Source organism: Myotis yumanensis, unplaced genomic scaffold (genome assembly GCF_028538775.1).
Source record: "Myotis yumanensis isolate MYYU_CA2020_CCGP unplaced genomic scaffold, mMyoYum1.0.hap1 SCAF_2, whole genome shotgun sequence".
Taxonomy (NCBI): domain Eukaryota; kingdom Metazoa; phylum Chordata; class Mammalia; order Chiroptera; family Vespertilionidae; genus Myotis; species Myotis yumanensis.
Window position 1 is genome coordinate 166,066,946 of NW_027223753.1, and position 27,810 is coordinate 166,094,755.

General features: G+C 49.0%; 1 long non-coding RNA gene across 1 annotated transcript; it reads left to right on the forward strand.

Annotated features, from left to right (window-relative positions):
* Positions 1–27,810, forward strand: LOC139002210 (uncharacterized). Its single transcript, XR_011470130.1, has 3 exons — positions 1–93; positions 4,133–4,208; positions 27,060–27,810. It is a non-coding gene; the product is annotated as an uncharacterized lncRNA (long non-coding RNA).

Here is a 27,810-nt window from a genome sequence, read left to right on the forward strand (position 1 = left end):
GTGTGCGCGCGCCCCGGGGGCAGAGAGGCGGGGGGCGGCGGCGGGCGGCGGAGCGCGGGGGCTGGTTCCTGGTCCCCAGGAGAAGCCAAGAAGGTAAATAGCAGCTGCTGTGCTCGAGCCTGGGAAAACCCCGCCCCCTGCCCCTGGCCAGGGCTCATTGGCGCGCGCTGCGTGTGGGGTGTGTGTGTGTGTCCGGGGGCCCCCTCCTTGGGCTGGGAATCCGAGGGGGCGGCGGGAGGGCGGGCTGGGAGCCGAGTCCCTGTGCTTACTGCCCCCCTCCCCCGCGTTCCCCCGGCCAAGGTCAGCCCTTCGGGGCGGGGAGCGCGAGCCCCAGGGTGGAGAGTGGGGAACGATTCCAACTTCCCACTCCACCCCTGGTTTCAGGCTTGGGGTTTTAACTCGGGCGAAAGCCTCACCAGCAACAGCCCGGGGGGCGGGGGGGGGGGGGGGGGGAGAGGGCGGAGGGGGAGGGGCCTTCTTGTTTGCTCCTTGCCCCGGCCAGCCCGCCTTCCCTCCCCCCGCGGGGCCCCGGGCGCCCGCCGCGGTCACGAGATGCCTGACCGCACTTAGGAAGCGGCCGGGTCAGCCTCCTGCCTCCGCTCGGCGACTGCGGTTAGAGCGGCTTCGCGCCACCCGCCTCTTCCCGGGGTCCAGGGCGGCCGGGCAGCTCCCCCTTACTGCGCCCGGGAGGCCGCCGGCGGGCGGCCGGGAGGAGGCGGGCGGCGCGGGCGGCTGCGTGCTGCCGGCTGGCCGGGCCGCGCGCCGCGAGGAGCCGCCGCCGCCGCCGCCGGGTGCCACGTGGCGGGCGCCGGGCCGGGAGCGCCAGGGCTCTGGCGGCGGCCTCCCTGGGGGATTTGCCGCGCGGGGCGGGCGACGCGCACTACCCCGGCCTGCCGGCCGCCTCCTGCCCGCCCTCCCTCCCTCCCTCCGGCTCGCCTGCCCGGGTCGGCCACCCCTCGCCCCCACCCCCTCCGCCCTTCCCGCCGCCCGGGCGCTCGGCGCGCTGTTCCGGCGGCTCGGGGCAGCCTAGGCGTCTTGTTTGATGTCGCCCCCCTCTTCCCCCCGCCCTTCCCCGGGCTTGGAGGCCGCTGAAGGCCTGGCACACATTTCTCAGACACTTCATTCTTTCCTTCCTCCCAGCTCCCCACTGAGATAATGTTGTAAATGATTTCACCAGATCTCGTCTCGGCTGAGATTAGGCGATTCCTGACTCTGGGTGACCTTGTGCAAGCCCCCCTCTTCCTTTCATTATGGATCGCCACTCTGTGCCAGACAGTGTGTTAATCCCCCGGATTACCACGTTGAGAGAGACAGTGGCAGCCTACAAGGAGTTTCCAGTCCATTCTGGAGGCAGACAGACCCTGACTTTCTGATTGATGACCAGGCATTCCTCTACCGTTCCTTTTTCTTTGGGCTTAGATGATGGCCTGAGAGATCAGGAGAACCTAAAAGAAACACTAGAACACACATGTGTGGGCAACAGTATTGGTCTATTTGGGGATACAGGGATGCCTAAGATAGGTATTACCCTCAGGAAGCCCACAGACTAGAGATACTATATTCATAAGGGCAACTAATGTCTCCCAGTATATTTCTCTAGTATGTCCTAGGTTCAATAGAGACAGTTATATGTCTAGATCAGCGGCTCTCAACCTGTGGGTCGCAACCCCTTTGGGGGTCAAACGATCCTTTCACAGGGGTCGCCTAAGACCACTAGAAAACACATATATAATTACATATTGTTGTGATTAATCACTATGCTTTAATTATGTTCAATTTGTAACAATGAAATTGGGGGTCACCACAACATGAGGAACTGTATTACAGGGTCGTGGCATTAGGAAGGTTGAGAACTACTGGTCTAGGTAGAAGTAAAATGCTGAGGAGGTTTAGGATGATTAAATTACTCATACGTTGGGGTATCCTGGAAAACTTCCTGGAGGAAGTGGCCTATGCTTTGTATCTTAAAAAATAGGATGAGGGGCATTGGAAATGTGGTGAGTCATGGGGCCGGGAGGATGGAAGTACCCATGGCATTTAAGTCATAAGCTGTCGAACTTTCGGTCCTCATTCAGGGAAATGATTTGGACCCCAGGGTGTGTGACTGGGAGGAGTATAAGAAGCGACTGAAGGAGGAGGCTTGAAGCTATGTCTCAAGACCCTTAGATAAAGGACTCTGGGCTTATCTTTAGACAATGGAAGGCTATAAAATGCTCTTGAGCAGAGAAGGAACATTAAGGTTCTCTTATACAAAGATGGCTCTGGCAAAAGTGTGGAGAGTGGGTTGTAGGATTTGAAGGCAGAGAGCCCAGTTAGGAGGTTCAAGCCAGTAAAGGAGGTTCCTAAGTGACAGGTGTAGGCTGATACTCTCCCGGAAGCACCTGCCCAGAACCAGCTCACCTGGGCATTGACTGCACACTGTCCAGTGATCCAAGTTTAGTGGAAACCTGCCTTCCCTTTAATGTACCCGCTGTGGCCTGGAGTCTAACTAAGGAATCATTGTGATTTTGACCATATTTACCTTCCAAGCCTCATTTCCACCTTTCAAGACAGCCCTCAAGTCTGCAGCCAAATCTTAGCTCATTGCAGGCTTGATTTACTCACTCTTGCACCTCAGGCTACTCTGAGAGAGAGAGAGAGAGAGAGAGAGAGAGAGAGAGAGAGAGAGAGTTTTCTTAACATTGCAGAGCAGGCTGTGCCCTATCATGTTCTGAAGAAATGATGAACAATGTCTCCTTTGTTGACCTGCAACCTGGGCCAATGGGGTAGTACTTTGTTTTGTTATTTTAAAGAGATGGAAAAGTGATGATGACAGAAAATTGTCTGTTGCTTTTGAAAATGGTGGTGTTTTCCTGTGTGTTTGAAATCCTCTTGGTGAAAGGTGATGAGCCTATGAAGTTACCCCCCTTTCTGCCATGCAGACGTTGTAGGCTTCTTAAAATGCTTCTGCTCAGCATCCGACTTTTTAAAAACTGCCTAAATACTCTGACCCAGATTCTTCCAAGGAACTAAACTCTTCCAGGGAAGCATGTTAACCCTTTCTAGGTTCCCCCAAATTTATGAGAGTCAGTAACTTCCTCCAGGAAGCTCTGCTATTGACTGCTGTCTGCTCTTGGGCCCTAATTAACTAGCTGGGTATACCATTCCTGTCCTTTCTAGCCTAAAAGTCTTTTATTTTTGGTCTAATTTCCATCTCCTCAGGATTGGGCACCCTGAAGGTGCATGGAGAATGTTGAATGAGTGTTGAATATAGTCAAGTTAGGGTCTCACTGCAGTGCCTACAGCAGCCTCCTCAGTCAGATAGTTAATCAGCAACTTGTTTCTGGCTACTTTAGGAGTGCTTAGATTGGGAGAATGAGCAACTCTCTCTCTCACACACACACACACACACACACACCATACACTTTTAGATAGACAGAGGGGTCAGTTAAGTAACCAAAAATTTGCCATGAATTTGTGTTTGGGCCAAACAAACAAAGATAAAAACCAACCCAGGAAGTTGCTTGGCCCTCCACCCTAACTGTTTAAGAAGAAAGCTTCTTTGCAAATGTGCTCACAGACTATTTTTCAGTATCCTTTTCCTGGGCAGCGAAAATAGCACCACGTTGACACACTCTCCACCCCTTTCTCAAATGGAGAATTAAGCTCCTAAACTCGAGAAAAGACTTTGGCTTTGGAAGGCTCCTCTTAGATCGCAACGGCCTTTATTTTTCAGTCATCCTCCTTTCTCTCCCAAAGCAGAGAGAATATTGGACCGTGTTCATCAGCGGTCACATCTTTGATCCCACTGTGAGACCAGCAACTCACAAGGCGTCTTTGCTACTGTATCCTGCCCCGTTATTAGGACCAGAGCCTGCTGTGTTTCCTCTGGCCCCTTTTCTGCCCCCAAGAAGGGCTATTCTCTGTCTTACTGCTTCACCTGTTTGCTTTAAACCTTAAAACAAATAATGCAGCTACATGTAGTGAGACTCCCCTTTGTCCTGGAGTATCTGAATGATTTGTGGGTTTGGTTTAAAGTACAGAAAAGAGAGAGAGCGAGAGAAGAAGAAAAAAGGTATTTTGCCTGAGGACTTGAAGGTCCCCCCCTCCCCCCGCCCCTTTTCCTCCGCTTGACTGACTTTCTCACACTCAGATTCCCTGCAGCCTGCCAGAGACGTGGTCGCTGCCTTGCCAAGAGCTATCTGGGAGAGCTATTGAAAGAGCCTTGAGTAAGTACACACTGGGCGGATTTTCTCCTCCCCTTGGTACCTGCTCCGCACCTGTACCAGGAGCAGTCCCACACATATCACCTGATCGCAGCCCTTTCAGAGACCGTGAGAAAAATAAAGTCCAGGATAGAAGAGATGTTTGTCGCCTCTCCAGGGCTGCAGCCGGCTCCCCGCAGTCCCAGTGCCCAGGAACAGCACATTCCAGGCCTGTGGTGCTTGCCCGTTTGCCTGTGCGCGTGCGGAGTGGGGGCACCACAACAGGAAGGGGAGGGAAGCCTGAGATCACCTTCATAATGTCTGCCTGGCTGCCTTTGTTTTCTGGCACCTGTCTGACTGGTAGTTTTATGATCCTTTACTAGAATCATTATTATGGTTCTTCTAGACAAGAGTCCATCTATGCACGTCACAGCGGAATTCATAACTGGGACTTCTTATCTTAAGGTTCATGGACGAACTCCCAGAGAGCCTATAAAGCTCGTGAAATGGAATTCAAAATTGTTCTCCATGAATACTTTTTGAAAGAATGAATGGATGTGCTATTTTTTTTTTCCTGAGGTGAGGGTCCATAGCTTTCAGCAGAATTTCAAAACATTTTGTGACCCCAAAAGACTGAGGGAACTGAGCCAGACAGTCTCCACTTACAAGTGGATACCCAGCTTCAGGGAGGGCAAGGGACTGGCTCAAGGGTCCACAGCACCGTAAGCCAGAGCGGGGCTAGCCACCAGCTGGGAGCTCTTTCCATCACACCACAGTGCTGTGGTCCTGGGTCAGTTTAGGGTGGGTTTATAGGGGGGCTATCACCACCAAAGCCTGGATTGAAAGTAGACACATTAATAAAGACACTTTGAATTTCCAGAACTTTTTCTTGGTCTTAATTTGGAGACACTGGAGTTGCTCTGCACCCAGTTTTTGGATGGCAAAGGGATAGGCTAGAAAGCCAGGTGTCCAGGCAGAGAAGAGGATTCCCCAGAGCTTGGAGCAAGAGTCCTGGTTGCCATGCGGGGGCATTACAAACAACGGCAGCTCTGCATTCCACCTTTGATAAAAATAAGTCGCTACTTCTGAACAAAACTGCTTAGTTGGTTTCCAGCCAAGCTGGGACCTTGGACTGCTAACTGCGGGTGGAGGTGGAAGACAGAAGCTTTCAACATTGGCTAACAGCAGCCTGTAGTGCTTTCTGCCACCCCCACCTCCTCTTGGAAAACTCGGCTAGAGCCAGAGAGACCACGGGAATGTGCGCTTTCTAATGGGCTCTGAAGAAGGATGGTTGCCAAGAAAGTCTTTCCCAATGGGGTGGGGGCAGGGCGCCCTAACTCCCACGTTTGGCCTGGCCTCAGCAGCGTGGTGGGAAGGCTCTAAATGTGCTCTTGGCTAACCTTTTACCCTCTGAGCAGCATTGCAGTGAGGCAAGCCTGCAAGCCCGGGATACAGGAGGTCGTTCCCGAGGGATCTGACTTGTACCCTTGTGTGTAAAAGGCTCAGAACTATACCCTGGCTGGTGACTGGGGGGGGGGGGGGGGGGGGGGGGCGGGCTTTGGAAGGCCCAGGAAGGGAGGCAAAGCCTAGCCCCTTTCAACCCAGGACATGTGTTTGTTTGGATTGCTCATAGTTGTTCAGATGGTGAGATCAGACCAAGTTTCTCAAAAAATCACAAACGAAAGCAAAACTCAGCTTGCCAGGAAAACTACTTGGGTAAAATTGTGGGCCTAAAAGTAATATGGGACAAATGTATATGACATTTTAATTAAAATCACATCATTATTATCTTTGCATTATCTCTCAGAGCAAAGGGGAGAGAGGAGGCAGGGGAAGGGACCTAAAAAGCAGCTGAATTGGCCCCCTCATTGAAGGCATTGGAAAAACTGAGCCCAGGAGGAAGTGACTTGCCCAAGGTCAAGCAGCCTCCCAGAGAGGGTATAGCAAAGCCAGAACGGGCTCAGGCTTCCTGCCCACCAGTCCAGAAAACCACCCCACTGTATCTCTATATGAGAACATTTTGAAATGCCATCTGCAGCAAGTGAGTAACATTACCACGAAAGACGGGTTTTCCGGTTGAGCTGTGTGCTGGTGAGTGATTTGGGTAGTGTGACAGAATATGCCCAGCACAGAGCACGGGGAAATTTCAGGCTTGCTGCGTTGGAACTCTCTTCTTGGATATGCTCATCACTCCATCACCTCTGGAAAAGAAGGGATCTTGATTTCCGAGTCCCAGGAGCTAGGAAGCCACTGACAGGGCCCACACGCGACAATCATCCTGCCTCGTGTCATCCCTTCTTATAATGGCCAACCTGTCTCCTTTATTTGTGCTCTAAGAGAAAGGCTGGGGGAGAGAATATTTCCAGCCCTGAATCTGTGTTCTGTCAATACGAGGCTTGTGTCAGGCCCAGAGAAGGTGCGATGCTGGTGATACAGTGAAGGCCTTGGGGCATGATCACATCGATCTGCTGGCTGACTCACATTTAGCAGAGGGAAAGGGGAGAAATAGGAGAGATTTTCCCAGTGGTCGGTAAATGGTATTTGCATGTGAAATATATACAGAGGTGGGCAAAAGTAAGTTTATAGCTGTGAGTATATGAAACAGTTCATCCTCATATTATTTACTAATTATTGTATTTATTTGTATTATTATTTTGTATCCTTACTTATGACTCATCGTTTGGGTAATGATGGCTGGTAATTTAACCTATTTTTGCCCACCCTGTATTTTCCTTTTGGATATCAGGCTTAGGGGATGAGAGAAGACGTTTGGGCAGCCGCCACAAACGCAGCCTAAGACTGGTGGGTGCTGGCATGGTTGGGGCCTTCTGGTCTCTTCCACGGAGTTGGAGGTACCTGTTTCCCTGCTTTGTTGTACTTGACAGTTGACAAAGCACTTTTTAGTCCATTGCGACATGTTGTCATTACATACAGCCTCATGATTTAGAAAGACTTTGGTGGGAGGACGGGGGCAGAGACAGGACTCAAGTGGTCAGTGCAGGAGACATTCGACGGGGCCCTGGGCTACTGGGGGCACAGGGTATGGGACAGATGAGCTTTCTGGAAAATAGTACCTCTAGAGCAGGGGTGGGGGACCTTTCTCTGCCAAGGGCCATTTGGATATTTATAATATCATTTGTGGGCCATATAAAATTATCAGCTTAAAAATTCATCTGCTATATTCAGTCAATCATTTAATTAACTCACCCCTAATGCCTTGGCAGGGCCAGACCAAATGATTCTTGGGCCTTATATGGCCCTGGGACCTGACCTTCCCACCCCTGCTTTAGAGAGACAAGGCCGGGCAGGGAGCTGAGGCCAGGAGAGAACCGAATTTTCTTTCTCAGCCACAGGCGACAATAAGATTTCCAGAAACCGGAACAGAGGGGACAATTTGGTGTAGCATATTAGTAATCCAGAGGATGCATCTTTGGATATCTTTGCAAAGAGGAAAGGTCCTTCTTCATGGTGAGAAGCTGGGGGAGGACAGGGGAGGGGTGGGGAGGAGGAGAATCAGCAGATGAGATCTCACTGAGCAAGAAGATGGTTGAGCAGGTTCTGGGAAAGGCATGGAAAGGTGGTGGTCGTAGTCTCTCCTGGGCTGGGCTGGGGCTGCTTAGTTCAGCGTGCAGTGCCTTCGGGGGGGGGGGGGGGGCGGGATTTCCTGGAAAGCCCTTGGCAAGGGAGACCAGGCCTGTGACTGAGGACCCTTGTAGAACTCTGGACTCCACATCGCTTTTCCTCTCTAGTTAGCTTTGCTCTGTGCTGTCTGTATTGTTGTCAGCATCACATAAAACCCATGGCCTGGACCAGGTTCAGGGGCTGCTTGGACGAGACATTCTGTGAGGAAGAGAAAAGAACCTCTCCTTTTGCAGGGCCGGACTACCATGGCCAGCCTTGACTGAAATGCCAGAGGAGCAGGGGAGGGGAGCTCTGTGTGACGTGCTGGTGTGTGGCCGCCTGCCTGACCCCCAGAGGCCTCCGAGAAAGTGCCAGAGTGTTACTGGCTTCCCGAGGAGATCGCCACGCTGTGCACGTATCACACATGTGTCCAGCTGGGGCCTCACCACGCTGGGCTCCCACAGTCACAGAGGGCCCAGTAACCGCGTTCAAGTAGTTGACATTGTTGTCCGGGGTGGCTCTTCCACACTCGGCACCCTCTTCACCTGCCCTTGAAGTCTGGCACCTGGGACAGACCTAGGTGGCGTGTCTAGAAGTACCTGTCATCAGACAGGTGGGAGGAGTCTCGGCTTACTTTCTTTGTGCCTGGTGAACCTGTGTTGATGGTAGTCAGACAATACAGTCAGGGGTTTAAACCACCCAATTTCCAATGACCCCAACTTACCTTGAATTAACCTTCAAATATTTGGAGAATAATTGCATAAACGAACTTTGACTTAAGTATATTTTATTGGCAATGTCATGGAACCCTCAGAGGGTCAGCACATTTTCCCGTTTTCTTTGGTTGCTGAATCAGAGCTGGGTTAACTTTGACCACTCCCAGTGACTACCTCTGGGCAGCCAGGATACCCTTGCGGACAACCCTGCTCTGTTGCAATCAGGTGAATTTAGAGGAATCTGTGGCTGTCCGTGTTTTCCCAGGCCTATCTTTATTGATGGTTATTAAAGACACACCACCACATGGCCATATGAAAGTACAAAGCAATTCCCAGGGTAAGGTTCGTGGGAAGAAGTGAGATACTGAGCTCCCAAATAATTCTACTGTAATCGCAGTCTGCCATATCTGTGTATAGTTAATAAGTAAGACTTAAGCAGGCAGGTTCCACCACTGGGCAGCAGATGCAACGGCAAAAGAGGCCAGTAGGAGATCCCAGGTCCTTCTGGAAACTAGGAAGGGAACTAAAAAGGAGGACAGCTGGGACAGGAGAGTCTGGTGGGCAGTCGCTGAAGCAGGCAGGTCCCCGTGAGGCGTGTGCCCTCACTCTCTTTATGCCACCCCTCATGGAAGAGTGCATGGCCAAGAAGTAGAGAGTAATCATGCCCAGACACACTGAGTTCAATAGGTGTAAACACCACACACAAAACCACCTGTTTTCATCGAGCACCCCGCCACACCTGCTGTTTTACGATGGTGAGTGATATTGATAAAGGGGGCTGTAAAGGCGAGGTGAAATGGCCTCATATTTAAATAGCACCTTCCTCTGTGAACTTCAAGTGTTTTACAGCTGAGATTTGACTGACCGGGTGATCATTCCTTATAGGAATGTTGACCACATATCTCTATATCTGTTCAGAAAAGAAACCGTAGCAGGTGGCTAAAAAGTAAAGACTTTGAAGACTGACCGCCCTGGTTCACGTTCCAGCTTGTTCGCTTTCTAGCTAGGTGACATGACCATTCTGTGCCTCAATTCACTGACCGGTTACTTAGGGAGACATTCATGTTACCTTAGAGGTTCCTTATGAGAACCACTGTATATAATGTGCTTAGAACAATGCCTGGTATATTGTAAAGACAATGTAACTTTTCAGCTGTTTTTAGCATTGCTATATACCAGTATGTGTCTTGGACGAGTAATATAGGTACCCTCATTCATCTGAAAAAAAGTCACAAGATGTTAATATTCTCAAAGACATGGACAGCCACTGTGGTAAATTGGTCCATGAGTATTTGACAAAACAGAAGCGTCAGCCAGTGTTTTATGAATGTCAGGCGGTGGGAGCAGGAGAAACCTAAAAAGGGATCTGGCTTCTTCTCCTTTCGCAGGGAGGAGGGTCTCTACCACCATAGCACTGTGGTTGCGGCTTTGTCTGCGGCCCATGTAGAGCTTGGTGTGGCCTGGCCCTGATCATTGCAATGAGCCTCAGGCCCACAGAAAGCAGAGTTCTGGTGGAGGCAGGGGCATCAGCAAGATGTGTGGGTGACTCCCCCTGCCCAGGAAGGAATGGGGTGGCTGCAGAGGGACACAACCCAAAAGAGTAATGTGAACAGGCCCTCCAGGGACCCCAGCCACATTTATATGCGATAAAGATTGGTGGGGAAGATGACTGTCTGAGGTCTTTCCTGCTCCGGCAGGTTCTTGTAGATGAGCGTATAATCTGTGGTCCAAACTGGGACACTCGAGTGTTAGGAGGTAATGCTTTTAACAATTATGTCAGGACAACTGGCATCAGCTGGGACATGTGGCCATCCCACTTCTGTGGGCCCAGGACGGCATCTGCTAGTTTCTTCATCCATCTCTTCCGTTATCTTTTCATCGGGGATGCTTCCTGAGAAGAAATATTCTTCCCCAGTCACTGATGTTTTAGCACTTCAACATCTGTGGAAGGTGATGCCATTGATCTGCCTTCCATAGAGGTAGGAGCCCCGTTTTTGAACCTAGAGTATAAAGGAGAAAGCCAGGTCAGAGGGAGGCCAGGCCGCCTGATGGTTGGACGGTTGTGCTCAAGGTATGCTTTACATGACGGCTTCTTCTTCGGTTAGAGTGTGTGTGCTCTGAGCTTCCTCCCCTACCAGTTTGCACCCAGATTGTGGCTTCCACATAGCAGTGCTACCGGGGACTCTTGCACCTACTTACTATAGCTGAGCACATCTGTTTTTCTTAGGCAGGTGAATGTGGAAAAACGAGTGCTAACATTTGAAATCCAAGTCATTGTTTCATAGCCGAAGGAAGACCCTAAAGGAAGGAGCATTTTCCCACATGAAATATTTTCCCTTTTAGCCTTGAAGTTGACTAAAACTTTAATAGGAAAAAAAAAAAAACCTCAGAAAATTTTTTTCCAAATAGGCCAAAGTCAAGGTTTATTCTTTGTTAATTCCCTTAAAAAAAAAAAAAAAAAAAAAAAAAGAGAGACAAAAAGAAAAATGGCTCCCTCGCCTGAGTGGTCTTCTATGTGCCTATTTAATGATTAATAATACCTTGTGGGCTATTGTTTGATGTGGCCTCTGCTGGTTTGAACAGGAGAATACTGATTCGCTTGTAAGGCATTTATGAATCACGAGTGTTTACCCTGAAACAATAAATGAGAGGGGGAGATGAAAAAACACCCAAATATGCTGAATTCTTTGACTAAAAACTGTAGATAACCCTGTGTGGGATCTACCGCTTTCTCTCGGAGAAGAAAGGTTGTGTACAATGACCAAGACTGGGGCTTTGGAGTTTTGTGGATTTTTTTCCTTTCACTTACTGATAGGGTTGAGCCAACTTTCCCACTCCGTTTCCGTACCACATGCATTCATTTTCTTCTGATCTGTCCTTTGACTTGTAATCCAGAGGGGAAGCTGGAGCCCTGCCTTAACTAAAGTGGGGCTGGTGGGCTGAAGAGAAGGGATTCAAGAGGCTACGAGACCTGCCAGGCCTCAACTGGACCGTGATGGGGAAGGAGGAGTCAAAAGATGACGACTGGTTTGTTGTCTGAACTATGTGGACCCTTCTTCCACATTCCACGTTTAATAATAACTCCTAGACTTGTTTCCCCTTCTTTCTGCCCCAACGCCTAGAATTCAGTGAAAAAAGACTTCCAAATTTGCCCCAATGACACTTAAATATATTTTTATATTTTGAGATCATTTTAGACTTATAGAAAAGTTGCAAAAATAGTACATAGGCCTCATTTAACCCTTGAACCAGCTTCCCCGGTGTTACCATCTTATACAATGATGGAGTGATCATTAAAACTAAGGAAATCATCTTGCTCCAATCCTATAACTACAGACTTAATTCAGATTCCACCATTTTTTCCATTAATGTATTGTGTTTTCTTTTGGTTCCAGGACCCCATCCAGGCTTCCACGGTGTGTTTAGTTATCTTATCTCCTTCATCTGCTTCACTCTGTGGCAGATCCACCATCTTTCCTCGTCTTTCATGACACTTTCAAGAGTCCTAATCAGTTGTTTCATAGAATGTCCTCCACTGGGGTCTGTCTGACATTTTCTCGTGGCGATACTGAGGAGCTGCATTATTGGGAAGAACACCCAGACGTGCCTGATGTTGTATTTCACTGCCGTTAAACATGATCACAAGGTTAAGATCGTTTCTCCAGGATTGTCTATGATCAAGTTACGACTTTTGTATTTCTTAAAAGTTTTTTTGGGGTGTGTGTGTGTGTGTGTGTGTGTGATATTTCAAAGCAATGCAAATATGCTATTACGCTTGCACTTCTGCCTACTAAATCTATCAAAGGATCTCACCTGTGGCAATGAATATTGTGGCAATCTAAAAGTCATGTTATTCCCCTCATTCCTTCTACATTTACAAATTGCAACTCTTCTTAAGGAGGAGTTGCATGGTGTTACATTGTGGTAAAGCAGAAATAAAAAATGACCCATACTCTTGGAGCCTAAATTTTAGATGAAGAGATAGACAAGCAAAATAAATAAGTGGATTTGATAGTATATTGAATGGTGACAAATACTGCAAAGAGAAATCAAGTAAGGGAGGGGAGATAGAAAGTGCCAGGAGGTGCAGGTTTAAATTGCATGGTTAGGGAAGGCCTTAGAGAGAAGACTTGAAGCAAAGGAGGGAGCCAGTGTGTGAAGCTTTCTCCAAAGAAGAAATAGCAAGTACAAAGGCTCTGAGGCAGGACCACATCCAGCCTAAGTACTCTAAGGAAGCCAGGCGGCCAGAGTGATGGGTGCCAAGTGAGCAAAGTGGGGAGGGGAGTGAGAGAGAGCTGATGCAGGCCTGGGGCATTTTACTGACCTGGCTATTGATCTGAGGAGGGCAGGAGCCATTGCAAGATTTTGAGCAAAGAGGTCACATGATGTGACTTCATATTATTAAAAAATCTGCTCTGTGGTTGGCAAGGACAGAGGCAAGGAGACCCTGCTTAGGGAGCTATGACATCATCCAGGTAAGAGATGGAAGTGGGTTGGACCAGAATGGTAGCAAAGAGGTGATTGGATTGTGCATGTGTTTTGACAGTAGAACTAACACTGCTAAGAAAGGTCTTCAGCAGCTTTGGCCACCTCCTGAACGCCCAGGGCATGTATCTTCCCTCTCCCACCTTGAAGTGGGGCTTCAGAAATAAGACTCAGAAGCACGGCCTGGCCACCTGGAGTCTAAGCTCTGCAGCCCCTCATTGGAGCCTTCTTTATCTGGGTCTACCTTCATTTTCTCTGCACCCCCACTTCTCTCTGCCCCAGGCCCACCTCTGACCAGGCCAGCCCACCACCATTTGCTCACAGTCTCCCACTCCTGCTCTGCCAGACAAGATCCTTCCCCTCCTTTAAGGTTCAGCTTCATCACCCCAGGCCCCTCTAGGAACACCTTCCCTCTTGGTTGTTGACACTAACTAGACTCTGCTTCACAGGTGCAGCCCCAGAGACAAACAGGCTCTCAGACACCCCTGCAGCTCAGGAACCCTGGAACACTGAGCCGGCACCGAGCGCTTGGTCGGTATGGTGCTTGGTTTGTTGGTATATGGCATAGGGTGGAATGAAAACATTATGTTTCCTCTTGGTTATCCAAGCACATTTTGCATTATACTTCACATACTTCACATACATCCATACTTTTTTTTTCTATGTAAAAATAACTGTTTTTGCCTCTCCCTCTGCCCAATCTTTCAAGTAAAGTTAAAATTCCAGAATTCCTCTTGTTGGTCCAATCTGTGTCCCTGGGGGTCCTGTGTATCTCAGGCTGAGAAGTCAGATGAGGAGTACAGGGAGAAACGGGCATCACTGAGCTGTCATTTACTGCTAATGAATTTTGTCTCTTTATCTACTGATTGACTGAATGTATCAAAGTGCATCTGGTTAGAAATTTTAAGCAGTACAAAAGTAACCCTTCCCACCCAGTGGCTCCGTGGTTGAGCGTCAACCTATGAATCAGCAGGTCACAGTTTGATTCCCAGTCGGAGCACATGCCCAGGTTGTGGGCTCAATCCCCAGTGTGGGGCAATCAATGGTTCTCTCTCATCATTGGTGCTTCTATCTCTTTCTACCTCTCCCTTCCTCTCTGAAATCAATAAAAATACATTTTTAAAAAGTAACGGTTCCATGGGTGGCCCCATCCCCCAAGCGGTGTCCCAGAGGCAGTCACTCTCACCTGTCCCTTATATACCCATTCTGAAGTGGCTAATGAACAGTCAGTGGCCGGTAGTAGACAGTCACTATCAACTGCAGGTGAACTGAGGCGCCGTGAAAACCAGCCCCGGCTCTGCACTTCCCGGGGCCGAGGCAGCTCCATGCAGAAGGGCTGGCTCAGCACAGCCAACCTGCCATTTTGATTGTTGTCTTTGGCTCAGACCACACAGGGGTGAGTTTGCAAAGACACCACACTCGGTGGGATTGGGCAGTTGGTACCACCTTCTTTGGCTCTGGTTTTGTGCCCTCACAGGGAGATTCGTTGTCATTGAGATTTCCCAGGTTGGCTGTCGTCTCCCCCTCAAAGTCAGCCAGGGGAACACAGCCAAAAGCTACATCAGGAAGAAAGGCTGGTGGGAGAAGGGGTGGAGGAAGCCAGCCCCTGAGCTGCGATTACAGCAATGCAGGGGATTACAGGGAGTTTCAGGGGCAGCTTTACCCCCCACCCCACTCCTGGGCTCACCTGAAAGGCGGCCCTCTCCCTCCACCTTTCCCGTGGGAATTCGGCACAGCCAGCAGAACCCCTGAACTCTCCTGGGCCACTGCCAGCAACTTTCAAGCCGTTCCCCCTGCCGACTACCGTGACATGATGTCGTTTTTTATTGAGGCAAGATTAGATTTTTTTTTTTTAAGTTTTCAAAAGTGTGGTTCACATGATCTCTGGTACTTTTCCTATTGCTTGAAGACCACAGAGCTGCCAATTTCAATTTGCTTCAGCTTTTATCACTAGAAGAAGCTTAAAAGAAAAAGAAAGGGGGAGAAAGGCTGGATGAAAATATTCCCCTGGGCCCTGGCAGTTAGTGTGAGGGTGGCAGGGGACACACGCATCGCTCACTCCCTTTTGTGTAACTGGTGTAACAGGAAGATGTCAGGAGATTGAAGCTGGGACTGGCGGCTGGACAGCATACAATGTCCTCTAGAACGAAGGGTTTTTATGCCATAGCCTGAAAGGGAACGTGGAGCGTGGAGTCAGTCACAGTAGCCAGGACAGTATTAACGAGAATGCTGATCTATATGGAAATAGGTACAATAAACTCAGAAAAGCTGTTCTTCCTCTTAATTCTAATTTCATTAATTCTTCTCTTTGGAGGCAAGATTTCCCATTCATTTGTTCATTCATTCATTCATTCATTCATTCAACATATTTACTAAGCACATATTTACTATGTTGCTGGGAATGCAGGATGAATAAGGCAAAGTCCTATTTTTTAAGAAAAACTGAAGAATACCTATTTGCAGGGATCATGGTTTTTCAGATGCCAACTCAGTCCTCAAAATGGGTGGTATGATGGAAAGTTAGGGTAAACATAAGATCGAATCCTATTGTTTTGGCATAAAATCAGAGAAAGAGGTCTGGAGGAGTAAAGGACATGCTGGGGAAATAAATGTCTCCCACTCCATCGGGATCTTGGAGGAGAAACAACATGTAAATATCACCACCATTGACTTTCAGATTCCTAACAGTCCAATGATCCCCACACCAGCCTGTGCAGTAGGGAGGGGCAGCATTCATCACAGCTCTGCACTGCACCTGGCTGATGGTAGGTGATCAGTGTTTGCTGAATGACTGTGGATAAACCCCCAATTTACAGGGCGGGACAGGTTCAAGAGTAATCAGGAGATTGATCCTGAGTCACCTGGTAGTAAGTGGCAGAGGCTGGACTTGAACTCAGAGGTGTTGAGTACACACATCAAGGCCCATCATTCCTCCTAGAGGCACCACTCTCTAAAGATTTCTCCAAACTACTGCCCTTCCTTTGACTGGCAGGAGAGTGTCTCTGGAGTCAACATCCCCCAAGGTTGCAGTGAGTTTTTGGAGAGCAATTTCAATGGCTGGAGGACAAATTGACCACAACTGTGGACAGGACACACCATGAACAGACCTGGTCTCCTTGGAAGTTTCTCCCAGGGTTGAGCTGGTTGGGTTAAGAAAGCCGGGTGTTGGCTGTTCTTTGGGTATAGACTCCTAAGCTGTCCCAAATTGAGGTGGAAATATTTTGTGGAAGTCTATGCATCTCCCCAACTTATTCTGCCTCGATCAAACATCTGGATCAGAAAAGGCTGGTTTTAGAGCAAACTTGTGAAGAAATCACTTCCAATTTGTGTCTCATGAACCTTGATTTTTCTCCTCCACTGAGTGGGGCAAGTCCCGGGGAGTTTTGAAGGATTCACCAGGGTTGTAGAGCAAGGAAGTCTAATTCCACTGGCTGAAAGGAACCAGAAAGCCACTGAGTCCCTTTCCCTGCCTCCAGGGACAGAGGATCACAGCACTGGATAGGACCTGCCAGGAAAGCAGTGTGGGGACGAGAAGGAGCCTGCAGAAAAGGAGAGTCTGGATGAGAAGGAGACAAGGGGGTGGAAACCCATCTTCCTGTCCATTTTACCCCGAGAATATGAGGTAGTGTCAAAAGCTCTGGACTGGAAGTCAGGGGGGGGATCCGAGTTCTAGTCCTGCCTCTGCCGTAGACTCACAGTGTATGTCCTTGAGGACCACATTCATTGCCTCCTCTCTGGGCCTTAGTTTCCCCATTAGTAGTCTCATGGTTTCCAACCAATGCCTGGGAGGAGTTTCCTCCCAGGGAGTGCGGGCAGGGCCTGGGGGTGCTGAGCAGGAGGGGCACTTGCAAACCCTCTCATCCTTCTACCAGAACCATTTGGCTTTTGCCTGTTCACACATCGCATATCCTCATACCATTTTGTTTTTTTAAAAACAATTCCATTGGTTTTTGTGTTTAAGTTTGAAAACCACCAACTAGATCAGTGTTCTCAACCTTGGCTGCACATTAGAATCACCTGGGGATCTTTTTAAAATCCTAATTTCTGGGCCTCATCCTCCGGAAATTCTGTTTCTTTGTTACTAATGTTGTGGCCCCACCCCATAACAAAGAAACAGAATTTCCGGAGGATGAGGCCCAGAAATAAGGATTTTAAAAAGATCCCCAGGTGATTCTAATGTGCAGCCAAGGTTGAGAACCACTGAACTAGATGCTCTCAAAAATTCTCTCCAGCTCTAAAATCTCAAGAGTATTCCCTGTGCCTCCCTGGCTTTTGAATTTTTTTCTCCTCTAACCTGTAGTACATTGTGCTTTAGCCACTTGAATGCTTGTTTTTCTTTTCCCAAAGGCTCCTTGCAGACAATTCCACAAATAATTATGGATATGTGGGACCTGTTTCAAAGGCCACCTGGGCCAGGTTACCTGGCTCTCAAACTGCTCATACTTAAGCGGTATAGGCTGGAGACAGTTGAACAAAGATTTACAAAACTAAACAGTTTTTCTTTGAATATTCTTCATCAATAACTGGGACCTTGTCTTATTTCTCTCACCCATAGCCAGTGTGTGTAGGACACTTAATAAGTGCTTAGTAAATATTTGCTGAAAGAATTGATGAATGAATTTCCATCTTTGGGGGGAATCACAGATGTATCCCTAGCTAAGGGCCTTCCCAGGACTGAGTGGAGCTAGGTAGACTGTGTGGGCTCTGGGATTTCCTTTTATGAGCTGGGCTGATTACAGCTGTTGGGAGTTGTTACCTTTTATGGGTTGAATTGTGGTCCCCAAAATATATGTTGAAATCCTAACCTCCTGTACCTCATAATGTGACCTTATTTAGAAAGAAGGTGGTTGCAGATGTACTTGGTTAAGATGAGGTCATACTAGAGTAGGGTGGTTTTATAATCCAATCTGACGGGTGTCCTTAAAACAAGAGACACAGAGGGAGAAGTTGACCATGTGACGATGGTGGCAGAGATTGGAGTGATGCATCAATCTGGGAGCGCGTTTCACTTTCCCACGAAGAGCGGGGCATGCTTGTCTGAGTTAAATGTTATGCAGAGTCATTGTCCTTCTCTCCTCAGAAATGGTGCCCCTTGCTTCTGAGTATCTTCCCCGAGTTTTGTTTCATCCACCTGTCCTGGGGTAGGTTTTCAGTTCTGGCTTCTCCTCTCGTGCCCTTGATCACGGAAATACAGCCCCCCTTCCATCCCCAAGGAGATTCAGGAATTTCATAGGACCCACCTCATTTCTGGTTACTGAATAACTGTTGGGGCATCGAATGTCAAGGCAAAGAAAACAGAAGGGCCTACGTGTTGGACCAAATTACCTCATAACCCAAGCTGTTCCCATGGTGTCTGCTTGCACTGTCTGTCAGCAACTCTTTCATCACCAGCCCCACTTACATCACACTGTCCTCAACACCCAACCTGATCATTGTCACCTGCTTACAGCACAGAGCACAGGAGCACAGGTGAATGGCAACAGCTTAAGGTTTTGATTTAGCCTGGGGCAGTCTGGCAGGACGCAGGACAGGCAGGGCCTTTTATTTTCAGCTTTAAGAATGGAAGATGTGAATGGGAAAGGAATGAGGAGCTTATTGTGTTTTGATTCAAAACTCACCATTAACATCCCAACCTGGATTTCTAGCCCAAAGCTTTTCTCAGCAGTAGAGGTGGAGAAGGGCAAACTACGCCCCTCTCCCCTCGCCTCCCCGCCTGCTCCCTCCCCCCTCCCCTACACTCCTTCCCCAAATCTGACCTAGGGCTTTCCTGCAGGAAGAGAAGGTCCTGGTGCCATTTCTCTGGCCTGGGAGCCACAGCAGCAGCGCCTGTGGATGGACGTCTTCGATCCACCCATCTTTGGGCTTTAGTGGAGAACCAGACATGCTCCCTTAGGCTGTATGTGTGGAACTGCTTTCCACCACTGGTGATGACTTTAGTGTCTCTGAGAGGTTGCCACAAGGACACAGAATGAAAAATGGTCTCAAATAGCAAGTCACGGTTCCCTCAAGTTAGAGTTGGAAAAATTGGGAGGAATCTGAAAGGGCTGCATTTACTCGGTGTTGATGTCAAATTCATTCACTTGCTCACTCACTCACTTACTTACTCATTGATTCAACAGACATTTCCTGAATACCCCCTACAGGCCATGCACTGTGTGATGTGCTGGAGAAATAGAGACAAGGCCACAGTTCCGTGACACTAATGTGACTTGTGCCGAAGGAGAGGTATGTCCAGGAGGTGGATGGAGTCATGGGGAAGAGGACAGCTCAACCAGTGGCCTGGGGAAGCCCGGAGAAGAGTTTTAGTCCTGGGACTAAAATAGCGATTTTTTCAAAGCATAGGCCTTGGGTCCTCAGCATCAGAATGACCTGGGGGAGTTTGTTAGCGTGCAGATTTGCAGATTCCAGACTGCCACCCAAGCCAACTGAGCCGGAGTCTCCGGAGTGGCCCTGGGATATGCATGTTGAGTCCTAGGTACTAAGGTGTAGAATGTCCAATTCAGGAGCTTTAAAGCCTCTGCCTCACAAAGGATATTCCAGCGAGAGCCACGCCAGTGAGTGCCCAAGTGAAGAAGGACGTCTGGACTGGGAGAGGCCCAGAGCTCCAGATAGGGACAATAAACTCATTGTTTTATATATATTTTTTATTGATTTCAGAGAGGACGGGAGAGGGATAGAGAGATAGAAATATCAATGATGATAATCACTGATTGGCTGCTTCCTGCACACCCCCTACTGGGAATCGAGCCTGCAACCCAGGCATGTGCCCTTGGCTGGAATCGAACCCGGGACCCTTCGGTCCGCAGGCTGATGCTCTATCCACTGAGCCAAGCCAGCTAGGGCTAAACTCATTTATAACTGAAACTGCACTGAGGTAGAGCTGAGCAAGGGACGGCCTATTATGTCTTTTTGCAAAATTCAAGGACAGAGCTCCATGTCCCATAACTGATTTTGTCTCAGAACTTTAGGAAATCGCTTTTCTGTCCCTGTCTCTTAAAGGAGGTTGTTTGTATAAGAAGGTTTGAAGACGTGCTGCACAATTCCATTCCGAGGAGATTACTGGGGTGAATTGTTTATGCTGCCTGTTGCTCAGCCACCTGCTCTGGGGGATTAGCACTCTCCTTTGAGGCTCTGTTTGTGGGGGACTTGTGTGGTTCCTGCTTACAGCTCCAGGTAATCTTCCACTGTGGAGAGAGAGCTCCACCCCATTTCCAACAGTTCTTAGTTCTCAACAAAAAACAAGAGGAAGGACAGTGAAGGGGCAGGCTGTGCGACACTTCCCATAATGTGCTGTTCTGTTTAGTGAGTAATAACAGTTGGAGGAAATCAAAGCTGAAAGTTGGGGTCCCCTTGCTATCCCTAGAGTCCCTTCCATGGCATTGCAGGTGTTGCTGGAGTTTGGGGTGAATAAGACGGGCACAGCCCCTGGCCTCGTGGCGTTTATGATCCACAGGGAAGAGAAACCCGTTATGATGGAGTTCAAGGAAATGTGGTGAGTTATATTCATTCTCCCATGGTCCTCCATGCCTCAGAGACGGCACCTGGCCCAGGACTGGATGACTCCTTGGTACCTGAGATATCCTTGTCCTGCATTTATTCGTGCCTTCATTTGCAAACATTTGCTAAACCCCATGTTATATGTCATGTTGAATGAATTGTATCCCAGACTCTGTGCTAATAACCTGAGAGGCTGATAAAAAAAATGATGAAAAGCCTGGCCTATGCGGCTCAGTGGTTGAGCGTCGATCTATGAACCAGAAGGTCACAGTTCGATTCCCGGTCAGGGCACATGCCCAGGTTGTGGGCTCCATCCCTGGTGTGGGTCATACAGGAGGCAGCTAGTCAATGATTCTCTCATCATTGATGTTTTTCTCTCCTTTTCCCTCTCCCTTCCTCTCTAAAACCAATTAAAAATATGTTTTTAAAAAATTGAGCAAAATGCAAAACCTTGTCCTAAGGATCTGAGTCAAGTGAGAAGTCAGATGAGTAAACAAATTGCATCACCGCTGGGAGAATGGCTCAAGTGTACAGTCGTGGTCTGTAAAGGCCATAGGGGAGTGTGGGGTGGGGTGGGGTCCAGGAAGGGCAGAGTGGTCAGGTGGGACCTGGATCTGGAAGCATATGCAGGAGGGTTTTCGTTCTTTCAGTATTTCCCAGTCAAAAGGTGAGCTGATATCTGTTCATCACTCGGTCACTCAGTAACTGTGGATTGAATACCTACAATGTCCTTAGTGAACCAGCTGGACAGATTGTTAGATCTAACCAATCAGACCAACAACTCTCTCCTGGAAGGTGACAAATTGCTGTCAAGCACTGGGGACCTTATAGAAGAAGTGGGAGAATCTCTCTCTTGCCCTCAGGGCATCTGCAGCTGAACTGAGATGGCCACATGTGTTCAGTCACCTCCAGAGCTCCTCTGTTTAGAAAAAGGTGGGTCTGGCCCACTGGCAACAGTGAGTTCCCTTCTGGGGGGAAGTGAGATGCCCTTTCACCTGGGTGAGGCAGTTTAAGTACAGCTCTTAAGTTTTGTAACAGAATGCCTGGTCTGTTGTCTGCCATGTTGGTAGCTAAAGTATGAGCATCTATAGGGAGCTAATATATTTATGAACGATAAAGTTTATTATTATATTTAAAATATAAAAATACAACAATAGGTGAAAGAAGAGAACTAATCTAATTATTTGATATTTCCTCCATGCTTTTACATGGTTATGATCATTGCATATGCATAATTCTATCATCTGTGTTTGCTGTTTAATGTTATAGCGACATAAACATTATTTCAAATGACTACATAGTTTTCTTCATTTATGTACCATGATTTACTTAATATATTTAAGTATAGAACTTTTAAAATATTTATTTTTCTTCAGATAAATTCCCAGAACTGGAATTGCTAGTTTAAGAGAGAAGCATTATTAAGACCCTCAGTACATATTGCCATATTGTTTTCCAAAGGGCCATACCAGGTTTTATTTCCATAGTATATGGAGTGCATGAGTTTAATTCTAAATTGCCTGCTATTTATTCTTGTTGAAAGCATAATGGAAATAATAAATTAAGCCCCATCCTTGTATGTGATTGGGTGCAGAGAAAGAAATAGGTTTGAATTATATTAGTTTAGTTTCTTTACTTTGTATTGTAAATTAATACTGTGCCCTTAACTTTTATTATCCTATCTAATAAAAGAGAAACATGGTAATTAGCCGTACATCCGCTACCCTTCCCATTGGCTAATCAGGGCGATATGCAAATTAACTGCCAGCCAAGATGGCGGCCGGCAGCCATGCACTGAAGCGAACAGGGAGGCGGACTCCAACGTTCCCTGCCTGACTTGCCGGCCTCTCAGCTGCAACTCTAAGCAACTATGTTGCAAATATAGAAGCTAAACAAAACCCCAGAAACCTGCTTTAGTCAGCCGGGCTTTGGCCAGCTGGACCCCAACATTGTATCAAATACAGAAGGTAAACAAAAGAGTTTGGCTCAAATAAACTCACAAAAATTCAAAAAAAAAAAAAAAAAGAAGGTAAACAAAGGCCAGAAACCTGCTTTCAGCAGCCAAGGCCTGAGAGCTAAAGCTGGCCCAGAATTAAAAAAAAAAAGAAAAAGAAAAAAAAGGAGCGGTTGGGAGCTTCAGTCACCCGCCAGCCTGAAAACAGCCCTCAGCCCCTCAGCCAGACAGGCCAGGCACCCCAGTGGGGACCCCCACCCTGATCCAGGACACCCTTCAGGGCAAACCAGCTGGCCCCCACCCGTGCACCAGGCCTCTATTCTATATAGTAAAAGGGTAATATGCCTCCCGGCACCAGGATCAGCGGAGCCGCGAAGCCTCCCAGCACCGGGATCAGAGTGACACGGGGCAGCGCCCAAACCCCTTGATTGCCCTGCGGCTCTGTGTGTGACAGGGGACGGGGCCACAACCTCCTTATCCGCCCTGCTCTGTTCATGACAGGGGAAGGTGCCCCAACCCCCTGATCAGCCCTGCTCTGTGCCTGATAGGGGGGAGCTCCCCAACCCCCTGATCGCCCTGTGGCTCTGTGTGTGACAGGGTGCAGCACCCCAACCCCCTGATCGGCCCTGCTCTGTGTGTGACAGGGTGCAGGGCCCCAACTCCCCCCCCCCACCCCCCCGCAGGGGCCCTGCTCTGTGTGTGATGGGGTAGAGACATAACCTCCCCATCGGCCCTGCCCTGAGTGTGACAGTGGCGGCGCACCAACCCCCTGATCGGCCCTGCTCAGTGTGTGACAGGGTACGGAGCCCCAAACCCCCTGATGGGCCCTGCTCTGTGCATGACAGGGGGCAGCGCCCCAACCCCCTGATCTGCCCTGCTCTGTGTGTGACGGGGGCGGTGCCCCAACTCCCCTATTGGCCCTACTCTGTGAGTGACGGGGGGAGCTCCTCAAACCCCTGATGGGCCCTGCTCTGTGCATGACATGGGGCAATGCCCCAACCCCCTGATCGGCCCTGCTCTGTGCGTGACAGGGGGTGGCACCGCAACTTCCCTATCGACCCTGCCTTGAGTGTGACAGGGGGCGGTGTCCCAATCCCCAAATCGGCTGTACCCTGAGCATGACTAGGGGTGGCATCGCAACCTCCCGATATGCCCTGCTCTGTGCATGACAGGGGGCAGCGCCCCAACTCCCCAGTCGGCCCTGCTCTGAGCCCGACCAGGGGCTGCACCTAAGGATTGGGCCTGCCCTCTGCCACCCGGGAGCAGGCCTAAGCCAGCAGGTCATTATCTCCTGAGGGGTCCCAGACTGCGAGAGGGCACAGGATGGGCTGAGGGACCCCCTCTCCCGCCCGAGTGCACAAATTTTTGCGCACCGGGCCTCTAGTAGGTTATTATAAAACAAAACAAAAAAGACACATTTGGAATCTTCTGCTAAACCATCATTGATGATCCCATCCATTGTGTTATTCAGTGTCCTTTATAACAAGATATTCCTCTTCAACTTCAGCCATATTTCCATTTTCTTAAAATTGGATAATGGTACCTAGGCTACCAAGAAGCTCATAGTTCATATTCATGTTTTCTAGAAGTAAGGGTTTAAAACCATCTTTCAGAGTGATTGAGAACAGGCTTAAGGACCACTAGCCAAATACACATCAGAGTAGCAGCTTAATTGACAATGAGGTAAGCTTCCAAAGGTCGGGTTCTCTTTTAACCCCTGTATGGAGAATGGGGTGGGACCTCCTACTCCCTCCCTGAACTAGACTTTGGGACTTGCCTGCTCTGCCAAGCAGATGCTGAGCCCACATATTCAAGCTACTGCAAGGAGTAGATTACAGGCCTGCTTCTAGAAGGCTGGTAGAGTGGATGCAGCAGGAGAATGGAGACCATCCTGCTTGGTGGTGGTGGCAGTGGGCAGTGAGGGACGATTCCCCGTGCAGGTGGCCTATCACAGAAGTCCAGGGGGACAGAGAGCAGGAGCCTGCCCTGCTCTGATCAGACCAAGGAGGACAGGCAGTGACTGCATCACAGCGCCCCTGACTCAGTGACCCCTCCTGGCAAATGTGGACCTCACCCATCTCATCAGCGACTCCTCCTCTCCAAGAGGAGAGAAATGGGAAGTTCCATGCCAATCCTCCCCTTTTGTGGACGGGAGCAGGCAAGTCTCTCCTCGGCAGAAAGGTGGAGAAGAGAAAAGGAGGATTGCCCCCAAGGGTACTGAACTGTGGTAGCCAGCTTAACCAGGTGTCTAGCATAATTGTCCTTTCCGCCCTCGGTGATGTTTCTGATTATTCCCTCCCCTTGTATCTAGAGCTTTGCTATCATTTAAGTGAATTTATTTTTTGATTTGAAGCAGCCTAAATTTTTGTATTACATTATATACAAGTAAATAACATGTGCTGGACACAGTCAACAGATGAAAACACTTCCCGGGTGAGGCCTTAAAAAGCTAGGGTCAGCAAGAACTCCAGGTATCAGGCATGATTTTCTATGGGCATCCAGGCTTGAGTTGTGTTTGACCGGGTTAAGAGTTGCGACTTCAAAGGCAGTGCCGGGGGTGAGAATAATCATGAGACAATATGAACAATTGTCATTCCTTTAGCCCAGTGGTAGGCAAACTGCGGCTCGGCAAACCAAAGCTCACGAGCCACATGCGGCTCTTTGGCCCTTGAGTGTGGCTCTTCCACAAAATACCGACTTCTGCACATGGGCCACGAAGTTTCAATCACACTGTATGTGCACGCCCACACATGGTATTTTGTGGAAGAGCCACACTCAAGGGGCCAAAGAGCCACAAGTGGCTCGCGAGCCGTGGTTTGCCGACCACGGCTTTAGCCCTTTACAGTATGTAAAGCACTTTAACATCTATTGGACTGCGTAATCCTCACACCAACCCTACGGAGCAGGTACTATTATCACCCCCATTTTATCCATGAGAAATGAGGCTCAGAGAGGTCGAATGGTGGGTCTGGGACTCCCATCCAGGTCTTCTGGCTCCAAATACCATACCCCCTCCCTATACTGTTCGAGCTGAGGAGACCCACGTGACTCTAGAGAGAGTGGGAAACTGTGGTGTTGAGTTAAGGCTGGACCCGATGAGGAGGACCCTGACAGCCAAGCAGTACAACTTTAATGCAGAAGAAACTGAGAGCCATCGAAGGCTTTTGGGCAGGAATGTCGTGATCCAGATGGTGAGATCCATCCATCTGATAGCTAGTGTGCAGAGGTTGGGGAGGTGAGAAGGAGGGAGCATAGGAGTAGAGATGCTCAGAAGATGGAGGAAACCTGGTCTCCAGGTTACATTGTTAGTACCCACGATATTATTGGCTTTTTCTTGGGATTTATCATGATGGCCCAAATTGGAATTAGATACAATTGATATATTCTGCCCCTCTCATTCCCTATCTTTATTAATGAGCCAGTATCCCGGATGTTTTCTCCATGTGGTTTTGTTGTGTTTTTTTCCTCAGCATTTCTGCACTACCTCACCTCAGGACCCTCTCTATAAGCAAAATTGTGATTAAAATAATGCCCTAACATGATGATGAGTTGGGAGAAACGTTGACTTATTATAGTTAATGAATAGTTACTGAGAACCAACTGCGTGCTATTGGGGGGCAGGACTGGGAGAGAGGGTATGGGGGAGGGAGAGGTTATGCAAAACTGGCTGCTTCTCACCCTGGAAGGGAGAGGATTAGGTGTGGATCCACCCTTCAGGGTATGTCCCACTCTGAGGTTTGCTTTGCTGTGTGATCAAAGGGTGTCTCAGAGAGGCCAACAGGCCCAGCCTCAGAGGTTAAACCGCTCCTTCTGCTCTGCTGTGGCCGCCCCCGAAACTGGCTGCCCCAGAAGAGGGAGTGGGAGTCTGTCTCCTCCCCTCCTCCACCCCTTATCTGCTCCCCTGGGGCTGCCCTGGAGCGCCCCACCCTCCAAGGGGAAGTCTGTGCTGTGAGGTGCAAGAGGGCATCTGAGTCCAGCGACACTGACTCGCTGTGTGCCCTTGGGCAAGTTATTTCTTGTCTTTGGTTCCTTCCTCTTTCAGAATCGGAGCAGTTTCTTGTAGCTCTGAAGATCTGAGGGTGATTACTGCAGAATTGCATGGTGTGTGTGTGTGTGTGTGTGTGTGTGTGTGTGTGTGTGTGTGTGACTTGCTGTTTAATAGGGTGCTAAGACAGCAGGGGAGTCGTCCTTCCTGCCCCCCCCTGCGCCCCCCTCAGCCGCACACGTGTGGCTCTCATTACTGTCAGGAGGCCTTAAGTCGGCCACATGGAGATGAGAACAGACCCCTTAATTAGGCACTGTTCCCAGAGCGAGAGAGGGACCAGCCTGGGCCTGGCTGCCCTGGCCTCATGGGGAGCCCAGCCTGCAGGGCTGGAGGGGGGTGGGAAGGGGAGGCTACGGCCGGGGCATCTGAAGGACTCAGCAGGTTTACACTTCACTGACCCGATGGATGAATGGGGCCCTGTCCACCCACATGGGGGCCTGGAATCTTCAATTATGGCAATTACATCAACAGGTCGGAAGGGCAGTGCTTTCCACTGAAGAGGTTGAGGGATTAAAAGAAAAATCCTAAAGCCACTGTTTTATTTCTTTCTTTTAAAGGGATTGGGTTGATGGAAGAAGACCCCCATCTGCAGCCTAATTGGGCTGTGGGTAGAAAACAAAGATGTGCCATGTTTGGGGGATAAAATCTGGCTGGCATGTGCTCACCAGCCTCTGGACTCTGGCTCTTCCCTCAGTCGACTTTGTACTACAGTTCCTGGTGGGTGTGCATCTCCTTTGTCGTCTTCCTGAGGACTGGACGGGCGCCTTCATCTCTGAATCCTCCCAGCATGCAGTGCAGTGGATGATAGTTAAGACAGCACTGAACTGGTGTAGGAAGGGCTGGATTAGACCTTGGAGAAATCAATTAGTCTCTCTGACCCTCAGTTTCCATGTCTGTAAAATGGGTATAATGCTCGCTAGCCTTCCTCCTTTCTAAGGTTTTGAAGAAGACACTAGTTCCTGCTATATACTCGAGCTGATTGGCTGGTTTCTTTCTCTCAGCCACCTGTTGGGTAGATAAGACTCAAGTGTGGCCCTTGCACCAGCCGTATGGGTGTCACCTGGGAGTTTGTTAGAAATGTAGAATCTCAGGCCCCACCCGAGATCTACTGAAGCAGAACCTGCATTTGACCAAGCTCCCCAGGAAATTCATGTGCACAGTCGAGTTTGAGAAGTTCTGCTATCGACTGAAACTTCACATAATAAACATTAGTTAAATGAGTGAATGACAGGGAGCTTTGTGGCCTTTTTCTCATTTGTCAAATGAGGATAATAATACTTGTGTGTTTTTTCTCCCATATGAGGAATG